The sequence below is a fragment of the Tursiops truncatus genome, chromosome 14, assembly GCF_011762595.2.
Source record: "Tursiops truncatus isolate mTurTru1 chromosome 14, mTurTru1.mat.Y, whole genome shotgun sequence".
NCBI lineage: Eukaryota > Metazoa > Chordata > Mammalia > Artiodactyla > Delphinidae > Tursiops > Tursiops truncatus.
In genome coordinates this window covers 70,059,848-70,072,885 of record NC_047047.1, presented here as the reverse complement: position 1 = coordinate 70,072,885, position 13,038 = coordinate 70,059,848, and the positions used below count along the sequence as shown (strand labels likewise).

At 36.8% G+C, this 13,038-nt stretch overlaps 1 long non-coding RNA gene across 2 annotated transcripts in view; it reads left to right on the top strand.

The window, feature by feature from the left end:
* The window catches only part of LOC141276372 (uncharacterized), a 74,353-nt gene extending 63,122 nt beyond the window's left edge, over positions 1-11,231 (top strand). The window contains exons 3-5 of one of the 2 annotated variants that reach the window (XR_012325857.1): positions 1,542-1,578; positions 4,158-8,357; positions 10,422-11,231. This is a non-coding gene — a long non-coding RNA (uncharacterized lncRNA). Of the gene's footprint in view, positions 1-1,541; positions 1,579-4,157 lie in introns of both variants that reach the window. The other variant, XR_012325856.1, reaches the window with a different exon arrangement.
* Positions 11,232-13,038: the final 1,807 nt, after the last annotated feature.

The window sequence follows — 13,038 nt, the reverse complement described above, 5'->3', positions numbered from 1 at the left end:
ACCAGGGAAGCCCCTGTACTTTCTGTTTTTTCATTGATCAACCTTACCAGAAGTTTGTCTACCATATTTTATTAAATCTTAGATATTTTACTCCATTAGATATTTACTCCATTCATTTTCTAATATTAATTTTCATACTTCTTTTAAAAATATACCTATGAAGCAATAAATTTTCTTTTTGTGCTATTTGTACTACGAGTTTGATATGCAATGCTTTCATTGCCATTTATTTTCTATGTATTTCATATTCATAATTATACTTTGAAGACTAAATTAATAAAAGTGTTTAAAAATTTCCAAACATTAAATATATTTTTATTTATTTCTAACTTTATCATATTGTACTCAGAAAACATGGTCTATATATAAATTCTTTAGTGTTTGTGAAGACTTCCTTTGTGGTCCTATGCATAGTTAATATTTATAAATGTTTTCTATATAACTTTATAACTGATCTTAAAAAATTATGTACTCTATAATTGTTGGGTGTAGTGTCCTCTACATGCTCATTAGATTGAAGTTGTTAAGTCAGTTATAAAAATCATCTGTATCTTTAACTAAATTTGTGTTTGATCTTATTGTTTCATGTGTGAGAAATGTTAAAAACCTCCCAGTGTTATAGATTTATCAGTTTTCTTCAGAATTTTGTCAAGCTCTGCTCTCTATATATTTTAAGGCTAAGATGTTAGGTCTGTATCATCCTCATGACCTAATAAATTCAACCATTCATTTACTGAGCACCTACTATGTGCTAGGCATTGTTAAAGACAGTGAAAAAACAGCATGGAACAAAACAGAGAATGATTCCTTTTATCATTGAGTAATGATACTCTTTATCACTAATAATTCTTTTGCTTTAACATTTACTCTGTATAATAATAATATTGGTGTGCCAGTTTTTAAAATATGCATAATTTCCTGGTATTTTATCATCCCTTTGTTTTCATCAGCATATGGCAGAACTTTGTTCTTTTTAAATCCAATTTGAGAATTGCTGACTTTTAATGGAGAGATAGAATCCCTCTTCTTTTGTTTTAATCACTAATATATTTGGTATTAATTTTAGCAAGTTATTTTATATTTTCTGTATACCCTGCTCTTTCTTTCTCTTTTTCTGTCATCTACTGTCTTGATTTTTTAAAGTCCTCTTCTTTCCTCTGTTGGTTGGGAAGTTATATAATTATATATCTACACTTTTAGAGACTTTTTTTTTGGTTATTGTTAATATTTAACATGTACAGTTGTCTTAGCAATGTTTAAAGTTAACCAAGAGTTCTATCCTCTTCCCAAACAATGCATAGGCCTTAGAGTCTTTAAATTTGGTCACTCCACCTCCCATTGACATGTTATTCTTGAGTGGTATTTTATTTGTACTTTGTTTCTAACCCCAATCAGTCTTTAATGTTACCAATGTTGTTTTCACAAATGAATATTTGTATAGATTTAATCCACATGTTTACCAATTTACCTCTCTCTTTTTTTTTTTTTTTTGCATCTCATTTCTTCGCTTTTGTTTCAACATCTTTCTTCTGATACTTCAGGAAGAAGTAACTATCATAGGTCTTCTGGTGATAGCCTGTGAGTAATAAACTTTCTGTTAGTCTGAAAATGTCTTAATGTTAGCCTTATTTTAAAAGATACTTTAGTTAAGTGTATAACTTTAAGTTAAATAGTTATTTTCTTTTAGCTCTTTGAAGATATTAATCTAGTCTTTAAGATCCTATTGTTGATGATGAGAAGTCTGCTGTCAGTCTAATAGTTATTCTTCTGTGGTAATATGTCTTTTGCCTCTGGTTGCTTTTGAGACTTTCTCTTTATCTCTGGTATTCTGTAGATTCTTTCACCACCATTTGACTGTGTGTGGATTTTTTTTTTTCCTTGCTTGGTCCTTCAATGTGATAACTTACATCTTTCTTTAAGTATGGAAAAATTCGATCTGTTTGCTCTGAGCATTGTCTCTCCCCCTATTTCCTTCTCCAGGGACTCCTATTAGAGGCATCATAGTATCTTCTCATTGTGTCTTCTCTCTCTTAGCTTCTGCCATGCATTTTCCATCTCTTTCATTTGTCTGTACTACATTCTGTGTGATTTATGAAAATCTATTTTCTAGGTAACAGATTCTTTCTCACCTATGTCTAATAAGCTGTTTAACATACCTTTTATGCTTTTTATTTCAGTGATAATAATTTTTACTTCTACAAGTTTTAAAAGAAAAATCTGCCAGATTTTCTTTTTTTTATTTTTAAAGATTTAATTTTATTTATTTTTGGCTGTGTTCAGTCTTCGTTGCTGTGCGCAGGCTTTCTCTAGTTGTGGCAAGTGGGGACTACTCTGCGTTGTGGTGCGCGGCCTTCTCCTTGCAGTGGCTTCTCTTGTTGTGGAGCAGTAGTTGTGGTGCATGGGCTTAGTTGCTCCGCGGCATGTGGGATCTTCCCAGACCAGGGATCAAACCTGTGTCCCCTGCATTGGCAGGTGGATTCTTACCCATTGCGCCACTGGGGAAGTCACGGGAAGTCCCCTGCCAGATTTTCTTCATTGTGGTTTCTTTCCTTTCTTGTATATCTTTAACTATTTGTTTAATTCAGATTTCACCAGTGTGTGTGTGTGTGTGTGTGTGTGTGTGTGTGCGTGTGCGTGTGTGTGTGTGTAGTTTTATGCAATCTTATCATATGTATAGCTTTGTGTAACAACCACCACAGTGAAGATACAGAATTGTTCATCACCCTGAGGTTCATGCTGCTCTTTAGAGCCATACCTACTTCCCTCACTCATCCACCCTGTTCTGAACCCCTGGCAACCACAAATCTGTTCTCTATAATTTCTATAATTTTGTTATTTCAAGATGCTATATACATGGATTAATACAGTTTATAACCTTTGAGATTAGCTTGTTTCATTCAGCATAATTCCCTCATGATCCATCCAAGTTGTATGTGTGTTAATAGTTTACTCCTTTTTATTGCTCAGTAATATTCTATGGTATATACCATTGTTGTTTAACCATTCACTAGTTGAAGAATATCTGGGTTATTTCCAGTTTTAGGCTAATATGAATAAAGCTGTTATGAATATTTCTGTACAGGTTTTGTGCGAACATAGGTTTTTATTTCTCTGGAATAAATGCCCAAGGGTTCAATTGATGGGTCATATGTTAGCTGCATGTTTAGTTTAAAAAGAAATAGCCAAACTGTATTCCAGAGTGGCTATATCATTTAATATTCCTAGCACTGTATGAGTGATCCAGTTTCTTCACATCCTCCCCAGCATTCTAATAGGCGCCTAGTGATATCTCATTGTTGTTAGGCTTTGCATTTCCCTAGTGGCTAATGATGTTTAGCACTTTCTTGGTGCACGTGTCATCTGCATATCTTCTTTGGTGAAATGTCTGTTCATGTCTTTTGCCTATTTTCTAACTGGATTTTTTAAAATTAATTTTTATTGGAGTAGAGTTGCTTTACAATGTTGTGTTAGTTTCTGCTAATTGGATTTTTTTTTAACTGCTCAGTTTTGAGAGTTCCTATATATTCTAGATACAAGTCCTTCATTGGCTATGTGGTTTGCAAATATTTTCTGTAGCTTATCTTTTCATTCTCTTTATGGAGTCTATTGCAGAGCAGAAGTCCTACGTTTTGATGAGGTCCAATTTGTCCATTTTTCCTTTTAAGAATTATGTTTTTTGGTGTCAATTCCTTAATCATTTTAAACTTAAATATCTAGTCTCTTTCTGATTTGCTTTTATACCTGGTTGTTAGCACACAAATTCTACCCATTGTTGTGTGTATGAGCTCCACCTCATGCTGGTTCATTTCTTCATCTCTTTTGAATATTATGGGCTCATTCTGGGAGGGGGGGAGGGATATAGAATGTTCATTTTTCCTCATCTTAGTGCCTCGACCTATGGGAGTCACTCTTATTTTGATGTTTTACATTTTCTCTTGCCAGGGTTTGAGAAATTTTGTGAGTCCTGGACCAGTTTGGGGATTTCTGTACCTTAGGGGTAGTAAATATATGGATCCCATATTTTCATTTGGGTAGTCTAGAGTTTTATTCCCCCATTGGAGATTTAGTCCATCCAGTATTAGGTACAGAGCTTCTTTGCAACTTCTGTGGGCCATTTGGATAACGTTTTTCCTGTTCCTTTGTCATGGATTTAACAGACCATCTTGGCAAAGTCCCAGTTCCAGCACTCTGCCTTTTTCAAGTTGAGAGTCATGCATTTTTTCCCTGTATGGACGATCAATCCCAGTTTCCAGTCCTAAACCTTACACCCGGTTCCAGTATCCCACTTTTCCAGGTTAGTACAGGGTAACTGGAGTTTACTGCTCTGATTTTTTAATTCACTTTTTGTTCTTGACCTCTGTGGTTTCCCTTTCTTTTTGTTCTTTCTTCCTTTCTTTCTATCTTGACTATGTAATTAGTTTTATATTATTTTATACAGCATTTTAATATACTTGTAGTAAGGGTTGGTCCACACTAGCTTAATATCCCATGTTGTCAGGACCAAGACCTTCCACATAACAATTTCAGTGTTGTATCTGTTAATCCCATACCCCTAATTTGTCCCTCCTCTCTTCCCTCTCCCCCTCAGTAACAATAAGTTTGTTTTCTGTATTTGTGAGTCTGTTTCTGTTTTGTATATACATTCATTTAAAAGTATTTTTTAGATTCCACATATAAGTGATATATATAGTATTTGTCTTTCTCTATCGGACTTATTTCACTAAGCATAATATTCTCTAGGTCTATCCACATTGCTGCAAATGGCAATTTTTTAAAAAAAGGAATTTCAATCTTGCAGAAAATTACACACAATTTGAGAGGTAGAGAATGAAAAATTAAGAATGTGAAAAAAATCCAAAGAAGAGATCAAATAAACACTGATATTAAAGTGACAAAATTTTGACAGGGAAACCTATTAATATTTCCCCACCCGCTAAGGTATAGTTTTGGGTGGAAATCATCGATTTTCAAAAACTTTTCTGATTGTTTCTTTCTCTGATCCCACTTCTACCCCCCCTTCCCTTTACTAGATTCATGTTTGATATTCCAGTGTATGCTGAATATAGAGAGTTCTAGACCATGTCCTGGGCTTTGTTTTCTGAATATTCCTCTTCATATCCTTTCATCCCCAGCCCTGAGTTGTAATTTTGGGTCTCATTCTACCTTGGCAACTGGTTTCTGATTACCCAGCTACTTCCCCTGCCTATCATATGACTGTGCTTTCCAGGCTTATCTTGACAATTGTAGTGCTAATTTCACACTCTTAGTCCCCAAATTGCTTGCTATTCTTGGTCCCCCAAAACGCCATGCCAAAAAGTTTGGTATGGTGGGAGAGGGGCAAATTTGGAATTTGTGATTAACAGATACAGACTATTATATATAAAATAGATAAACAACAAGGACCTACTGTATAGCACAGGAAACTATATTTAATATCGTGTAAAAGCCTATATTGGAAAAAAAATGTTGGTATAAAGTTAGTCTCTTTTGATAGATGGAAAGAAAAGGAGGTTCCATGTAAGGGAATATGAGGGAATTCCCACAACTACAGTGGAAGCAAGAAGGCCTTATGTTGTAAAGTAAAACCATTTCTTAATTCTCATATTTCATTTTTTTTTCAGGTCCACACACTTTTTTCTTTTTTTTCTTTGGCTCACGGGCCCAGCCGCTCCGCGGCACGTGGAATCTTCCCGAACCGGGGCACGAACCCGCGTCCCCTGCATCGGCAGGCGGACTCTCAACCACTGCGCCACCAGGGAAGCCCCACACACACATTTTTACTTCTCCATTTTGTGTAAGCAGTGGTGCTTCTGATTACAATCCTCCAAGGGATTCCTATTACACTTAGAACAAAATTTAAATTTCTTATAGTGGCCTACTATAAGGACGAACATGATTGGTTCTTGCCAACTCTCCATTCTCAGCTCTGTATGTTCCTTTCAATATGTAGATTCAGATATTCTTTTATTTCTAGACATTTTTCTCAGATTATAATTTTAAATATTAAAAAAAAATTTTTTTATGCTTTGTGGACTCTCTATTGCCCACTTGTTGTATCTTCTATGCTTATCTCATGTATTTACCACTCTGAATCAACTTTAAATAAATGGCTGTCAATTCAACTCAAGCATGTACTTATTGCCTAGTATGCTAGTATGTACCTCAATCAGGAATACAAAAACCAAAATCAAGAAACGATCAAACATGTTGCGTTTTGCTTTTTATGAGCTGATTATATATGGAGGCGACTCACAGGGAGAAAATAGCTTGATAAGAAGCAAGAATGTCAATATACGATTAACTGCTAAAATAAGAGTAAAGATACTAGATGATAATAGGATTGAATTGTGTAGCCAATAATGAAAAGGCAGCTACTTGTAAAACCCAGCCTTAATAGGCTCTGAGGCAGAAATCTGTCTTTTCCATTCATTTATCAATGCTCACATTGATCTTTATTTTGACACTTATTGACATTATATTTATACTTCACATTTTCTCATCTTTATACTACTCTACAAGTTTTCCCCGAAAGATGTTTGATGCTTATTCCATGTTTCCTCATAATTGTGTAGAAACTTCTATTATTACACTAACTCCATGGGTTGTCAGTGGCCCAGAGCAGGGGCTCCGAAGTCAGGTAGAGCTTGGGTAGAATCTCAGCTCTGTCACATTAATTTTGTGACCTCAACCAAATTACCTAACCTATGACTTTATTTTCTTCATCTGTCAAATGGGGTTAAGAATAGATTGTTATAAATGCTAAATTGGATAATGCAAGTCAAGTGCTTAGTACAGCATCTGTCACATAGTAAATGTCAACTCATCTTTACAGGCACTTCTCTGTCTTCCCTGCTGGACTATGGTCTCCAGGAAGACAAGGATCTAGGCTAAATCTGTTGAGCAAATTTGTAGCTCTGTGTGATAGTCCTTTTTCTTGACGGAAGGTCATATGCCATGTTGGTTCACTATCTTGAAGACTCTTTCATTAAAGAGAGCAGATCCCCAGATAGCCTATCTTGTGCTCAGGTGGTAGGGCATGCTTAGGGGTAAATAATCTAGTTATTGATATTTTTACCTATCCCTATCTATGGTCTGGGAAACTCTATTGATCTGGGTTTTTGTGTCCATTAATTTTTCTGGTCACCTTCCCTATTGAAGCGGTGCCTGCACTTTTTCTGGGATGGCTAATCTTTATTTATTTATTTATTTATTTATTATTTTTTGGCTGTGCTGCGCGGCATGTGGCATCTTAGTTTCCCAACCAGGGATGGAACTCGCGCCGCCTGCAGTGGAAGCGTGGAGTCTTAACCACCGGACGGCCAGGGAAGTCCCATTTTTCTTTTAAATTCTCCTTTAAATCCTTCTTCCAGAGCACCCTGTATGCAGCTTAAGTTATTTTGCATTTGGCAACTCTGAGAAGTTAAAAAATGCAATTACAGAGCACATTCTCCTCTTTCCTCTAGTTACTCCAATGTTACATTTCCCATGAAGTTTATTAAGAGTTTAAAGGGGGAAAAACAACCTAGCCATCTTTCTTGACTTATTGCAGTAATTTAAATAGTCCCTTTAAAAGCAATGTGTGGATATATTTATATAAATATAGGTATAGTTATGGATAAACTGGAGATATACGTGGTTATATATATGGATGAAAAAGTCTGGAAGAATATATCTCAAAAAGTTAACAGTGATAATCATTGGGTGGTGATATTATCAGTGCTTATTTTTCCTTTATGCTTTTCAACATAAATCCTTATTGGGCTGGTTTATATTCTGCTCTCACTTTAGCTGTAACAATTCTCTCAGAGACTGCTAACTGTCTTCAAAATCCTTTTTCTCATTCTTCTTTAGTAATAGAACTTTTACCTGAGTACAAGGGTGCCCAGAATAAAGACTACATTTTACAGCCTCCCTTGAAACTAGATGTAGCCATGTGTCTAAATGAGACTAAATGAGATGTGATTAGGAATGTCATATGTGACTTGGTGAAAGGGTTCTTGAATGGAAGATGCATATTCTTCTTCCTTTCTTTTTCCTTCTTACTGACAGAGAAGCAGGTATAATGGCTAGAAGTTGAGTAGCCCTTTGGACCATGAAGGTAAAAGTCATACCCTAGGGATAGCAAACTAGAAAGTTGGAAGAAACCTGGATCCATGACAATTTTGTGGACCTTGTCATACCAGCTCAAGGCTTCTCATCTCTGGATGTTTTACATGAGAGCAACATGTATGTTTAAGCCATTGTTAATTTGGATTTTATGGTACAGTTAAATCCTGACATGGAATTAGTGTGTAATTCATATTTTCCTTTGCCTCAAAGGTGAAGAATTTATATGCTCTTCCCTGGACATATTTTCTGTAAGTAAACTGTTGGGCTTGGATTCTTATGCAGTTTTAAGATCGTTCAATCTCGTAAAGCTCTGGTTCATTGGAAACATTAGGACATGTTTACCAGGACACATGTATAAGAGTGTTCATGGCAGGATCCACTGATAATAGCAAAAATTTAGAAACCACTGATGAAAATTATTTAAAAAATTTGTGGCACAGTCCTGTCACTGAATATTATACAACAGTGAAAATGAGTTAACTATAACATTATTGATAAATATAGGGAACATAGTGTGGAGCCAAAGGAACAAGTCCCAGAAGACAACACGTAATATGACAAGTTCAAACATAGATAAACTAGCATATTGTTTAGGCCACACATGTGTGTAATAAAATGTAAAGAAAAGCAAGGGTATGATAAAAGCAAAATTTAAGAGAATGATTACTACTGAGAGGAAGGTTGGGGAATGGGATAGAGGAGGAACACATGGGTCAACATAAGTCATGGAGGCCTTTTAGCTCTTGGGTTGAGAGGTGGGTCCATGAGTCCTTTATTATATAATACATACAGTATAAATCAATTAAATGAGGTTTATGAAAGGACCAAAGGACTAATGATAATCCTGGATTTGTGACACACTATTAACATGAATCAGGACTCTGATAATCCAATTTTGTGTTTCTGAAGTTCATAAAATAATCATACCACTTGTGAAGCTGCCTATTAGGCAGGCCTGGCTTAATTTGTATAAACCAGGCAACAAGGATAGATGTGTTTCTATTTGTGTATCCAACTGTTTCCCTATCCAGGTTTTTAAAAATAAACTTTCAATTTTAGAATAGTTTTAGATTTACAGAAAAGTTGCGAAGATAGTACAGAGTTACTGTAAACCCTCCACTGACCACCGACCCTGTTTTCCCTGCTGTTAACATCTTACATTAATGGTGCATTTGTTCCAATTAATGAACCAATGATGATACATTATTATTTTTTATTAATTTTAAAAAATTAATTAATTAATTTATGGCTGCATCTGGTCTTCGTTGCTGCGCGCGGGCTTTCTCTAGTTGCAGCGAGCCAGCGGGGGCTACTCTTCGTTGCGGTGCATGGGCTTCTCATTACAGTGGCTTCTCTCGTTGCGGAGCACAGGCTCTAGGCATGCGGGCTAAAGTTGTGGCTCACGGGCTCTAGGGCTCAGGCTCAGTAGTTGTGGCGCACGGGCTTATTTGCTCTGCTGCATGTGGGATCTTCCCGGACCAGGGCTCAAACCCGTGTCCCCTGCATTGGCAGACGGATTCTTAACCACTGCGCCACCAAGGAAGTCCCTTTTTTATTAATTTTTATTGGAGTATAGTTGCTTTACAAGGTTTTGTTAGTTTCTTGCTGTACATCAAAATGAATCAGTCATACGTATACATATATCCACTCTTTTTTTAGATTTCCTTCCCTGTTATTATTATTAACCCTAACCAGACTTTAAGCTTCCTGAGAGCAGGGCTTATGCATTTTAGCATTCCCCAGCATCTTGCCTCCAGTCAGTGTTCCACGTGTGTTGTATTGGTGAGGAAATTAAATGTACTAAATGACTAAATTGTCTGCAAAAAGAAGCTCCATATTTCATGATCAAATATAATTTGCTTTAAGCAGCTAAAGCTGCTTTGAGATATAACCCTGAGCTAACTTGGGTTTAATGTTCTTAAAAGTCATTGTTTTTGAATTATTTACAAGCGTCCTCATTAGAATAAGCACAGGGAGCCAAGTGCTGAATTGGGTATTTTTTTTCTTCCCTGGGTTTCTTTTCTAAATCAGGTCATGGAAAATGGATGCTATTTCTTTAAATAATATAACCAAGCTGATCCCTGGATTACAATTAGGTTACGTAACTTGCTTATGAGCTGCTTTTCATTAAGACTTGCAGTGGGCAATGGGGCTTTACATTTCAGAGCAAAGCTGGGAGAACAATCCTGCTAAAAAGCCAGAATACATGCGGTGTCAGAGGCAGGAACTGCAATAACTTCGGCGCGGGATTGAGTTCCGTGTAGGCGGCTCCTTTTCTCTTTAAATCCTTAAAACATCCTTTGTCCTACCAGACTCCGTGGTTCCAAACACATCCACAACAGAGTTGCCGAGGACCCACAGTAAGAGAGAAGATCAAGGTTGCTGGTCCCCAGCAGGCTGAGAAATGTAGCCCTCCAGGGAGGACATTATCAAGTTTCCGCAGAACCATGGCTCAGTTTCATTTCTTGCAGAACGCAAATTACTAGGAAACATTTAAAAAATGTGTCCAAGGGAGGTCAAAAATCCTAGTACCAGCCTCTAACCATATCTTTGCAAATAAGCATTTACAGTAAGTAAAGTAGAAGGTGTCAGATCAAGGAGAAAGCAAGAAACTTGGTGTCAAAGAAATCAAGTTGGAAGAGATTCCAGATGGGGGTTCATCAAAACATACAAACATCTGTTCTAAAAATGGAGATAAAGCCAACTTTCCCCAAAAGGAAGTTGTTCATTGCTGTTAAACAAGATTCTACAGGATGGGACCATTTTTGAGACTAACATCAAAACCAGTCACAGAAGATGAGAAATGTTGGAAATTGAAGTAAGCAAAGTTATCAGAGAATGGGACAAAGCACCCTTGGCAATAAATGAGCAGGGAAAAGTGCTGCTCTCCAGGGTGAACCAGAACAGCTCATGAAAAGAAAGGATAGCATAATGCCAAAATTCTACTAACTGCAAAATTCTCTTTTGAAATGGAATTACTGCATAGTGATTAAAATAGCAATCAGGAACAATTAAATGAACTTGGAGCCCTTCATGCCCTTGAAGAAACACCTGTCATATACTCTATGGGAAGAGTTAAAATGATAATTCTTTAAGCAGCTAAATTAAAGCTTGTTTCTTAACTTTTGATAAGTGTGATCTCTTACAAAATTCCCCAAGTCGAGGACATTTTATTACATAGCTATATAAAATAATAAAGAAAATTTTTTCTTTTAATCTACAGTTAGCTTTTAAAAATTACGGTTAACTTTCAACTACTAACAATATTATAGTTAACTTTTATAAGTTTTTTAACATAAAAATTAACTTTTTACTATCAGTTATACTACCAATGTAAATGTAAGTTATATGCTTGAATGCAAAGCAGTTAATTAATTCTAATGGTATTGCACATTAAGCTTGGCTTCAACACAGCCTAAAACTTGCCTAAGCCCTGTTGGTTGCTGGGGAGTCTTTGATTCTGTGTGTGTGTCTAATTTACTAATGAACTTGGTGTCATTTAGGGCTGAACCAAGCACATCTGAACGGGTCTGGCTGCTCCTGGGCAGCTGGGGAAGGGCACCCACAGTGTTCTGAGCAGAGTTGGAAGAACACCAGAGTTGAGCTGAGTCAGAGGCTCTCAAAGTGTGTGGTGAGTCAGAATCAATGCCCCCCTCGCTGCCCCAGCTGTAGCAAAAAAAAAAAGAAAACAACAAAAAAAACTAGGGAGAGTTCTAAGAGGGAAGGTATTAAAGGACACACTACAAACCTCCTCCCTGAGACCCTTTGCATGCTGAATGTTGTGGGCCTTGCCCATTCCTAGGAAGGTTCAGCCCAGAGGCCACAGTCTAAGCAATGGCCAGAGGGAGAGCCAGCAAAGGTAACCTTAATCCTAACCCTAGCATGATGGACAGCGAGAAAGGGAACAGGCTGGCCAGCACACGCCACTGGGGTGTGATCACCAGCAGTGAATCTTGGGGAATCTGCAAATGGTCCTGGGAGTCACAGAGATACATCAGAGAAGGGACATGAGCTCTGCGTCCCAGATACTTGGGTTTAAGCTTAAATCCTTCCTCTGTCACTTATGTGTGTGGTATTGGGGCAAGCCACTCAAACACTCTGAGCCTTACTTCCCTTATCTGAAGGTAGTAATCATTACCTGGTTGGTTTGGTGGTGAAGAAAGTGTGTTGCATGTTGCTAAATAGGATTTCATGGTATTGCTTAGCTCAGTACTGGGGCCTAAAATAAAATATTAATGGAATGAATATCTAAGTGATACTACCACTAGACTATCCAGTTGAGGCTGTGCTTGGTCCCTGGTTGACATGTTTTCCAGGACATGATTTCTTTAGACCCCCTCCATATCCCCACGAGAGCAGAAGCTATCTGTCTCCTAATCTGGGAATTGTGTATCTCCTGTGAGGAAAGATTATATAGAAAAACTACACGTTTAAATATTTAAAGTTTCAAAAAGCTCTATCCAGTACTCTACAGATGTGCACAACCTTCTCAAAAATGGCTCTCCCAGCAAATATGCCACTGGCGAAGATTGATATCTTAAAAAAAATTTTTTTTATTGAAGTATAGATGATGTACAATATTATATAAGATACAGGTGTACAATATAGTGCTTCACAATTTTAAAAGGTTATACTCCATTTATAGTTATTATAAAATATTGGCTATATTCCCTGTGTTGTACAATAATCCTTGTAGCTTATTTTATACCTAACAGTTTGTACCTCTTAATCCCCTACCCCTATCTTGCCCTTCTCCCCTTCCCTCTCCCCACTGGTAAGCACTGGTTTGTTCTCTATATCTGTGAGTCTGCTTGTTTTTTGTTATATTCACTAGTTTGTTGTATTTTTTAGATTCCACATATAAGTGATATCATACAGTGTTTGTCTTTCTCTGTCTGATTTACCTCACTTAGTATGATAATCTCTAGG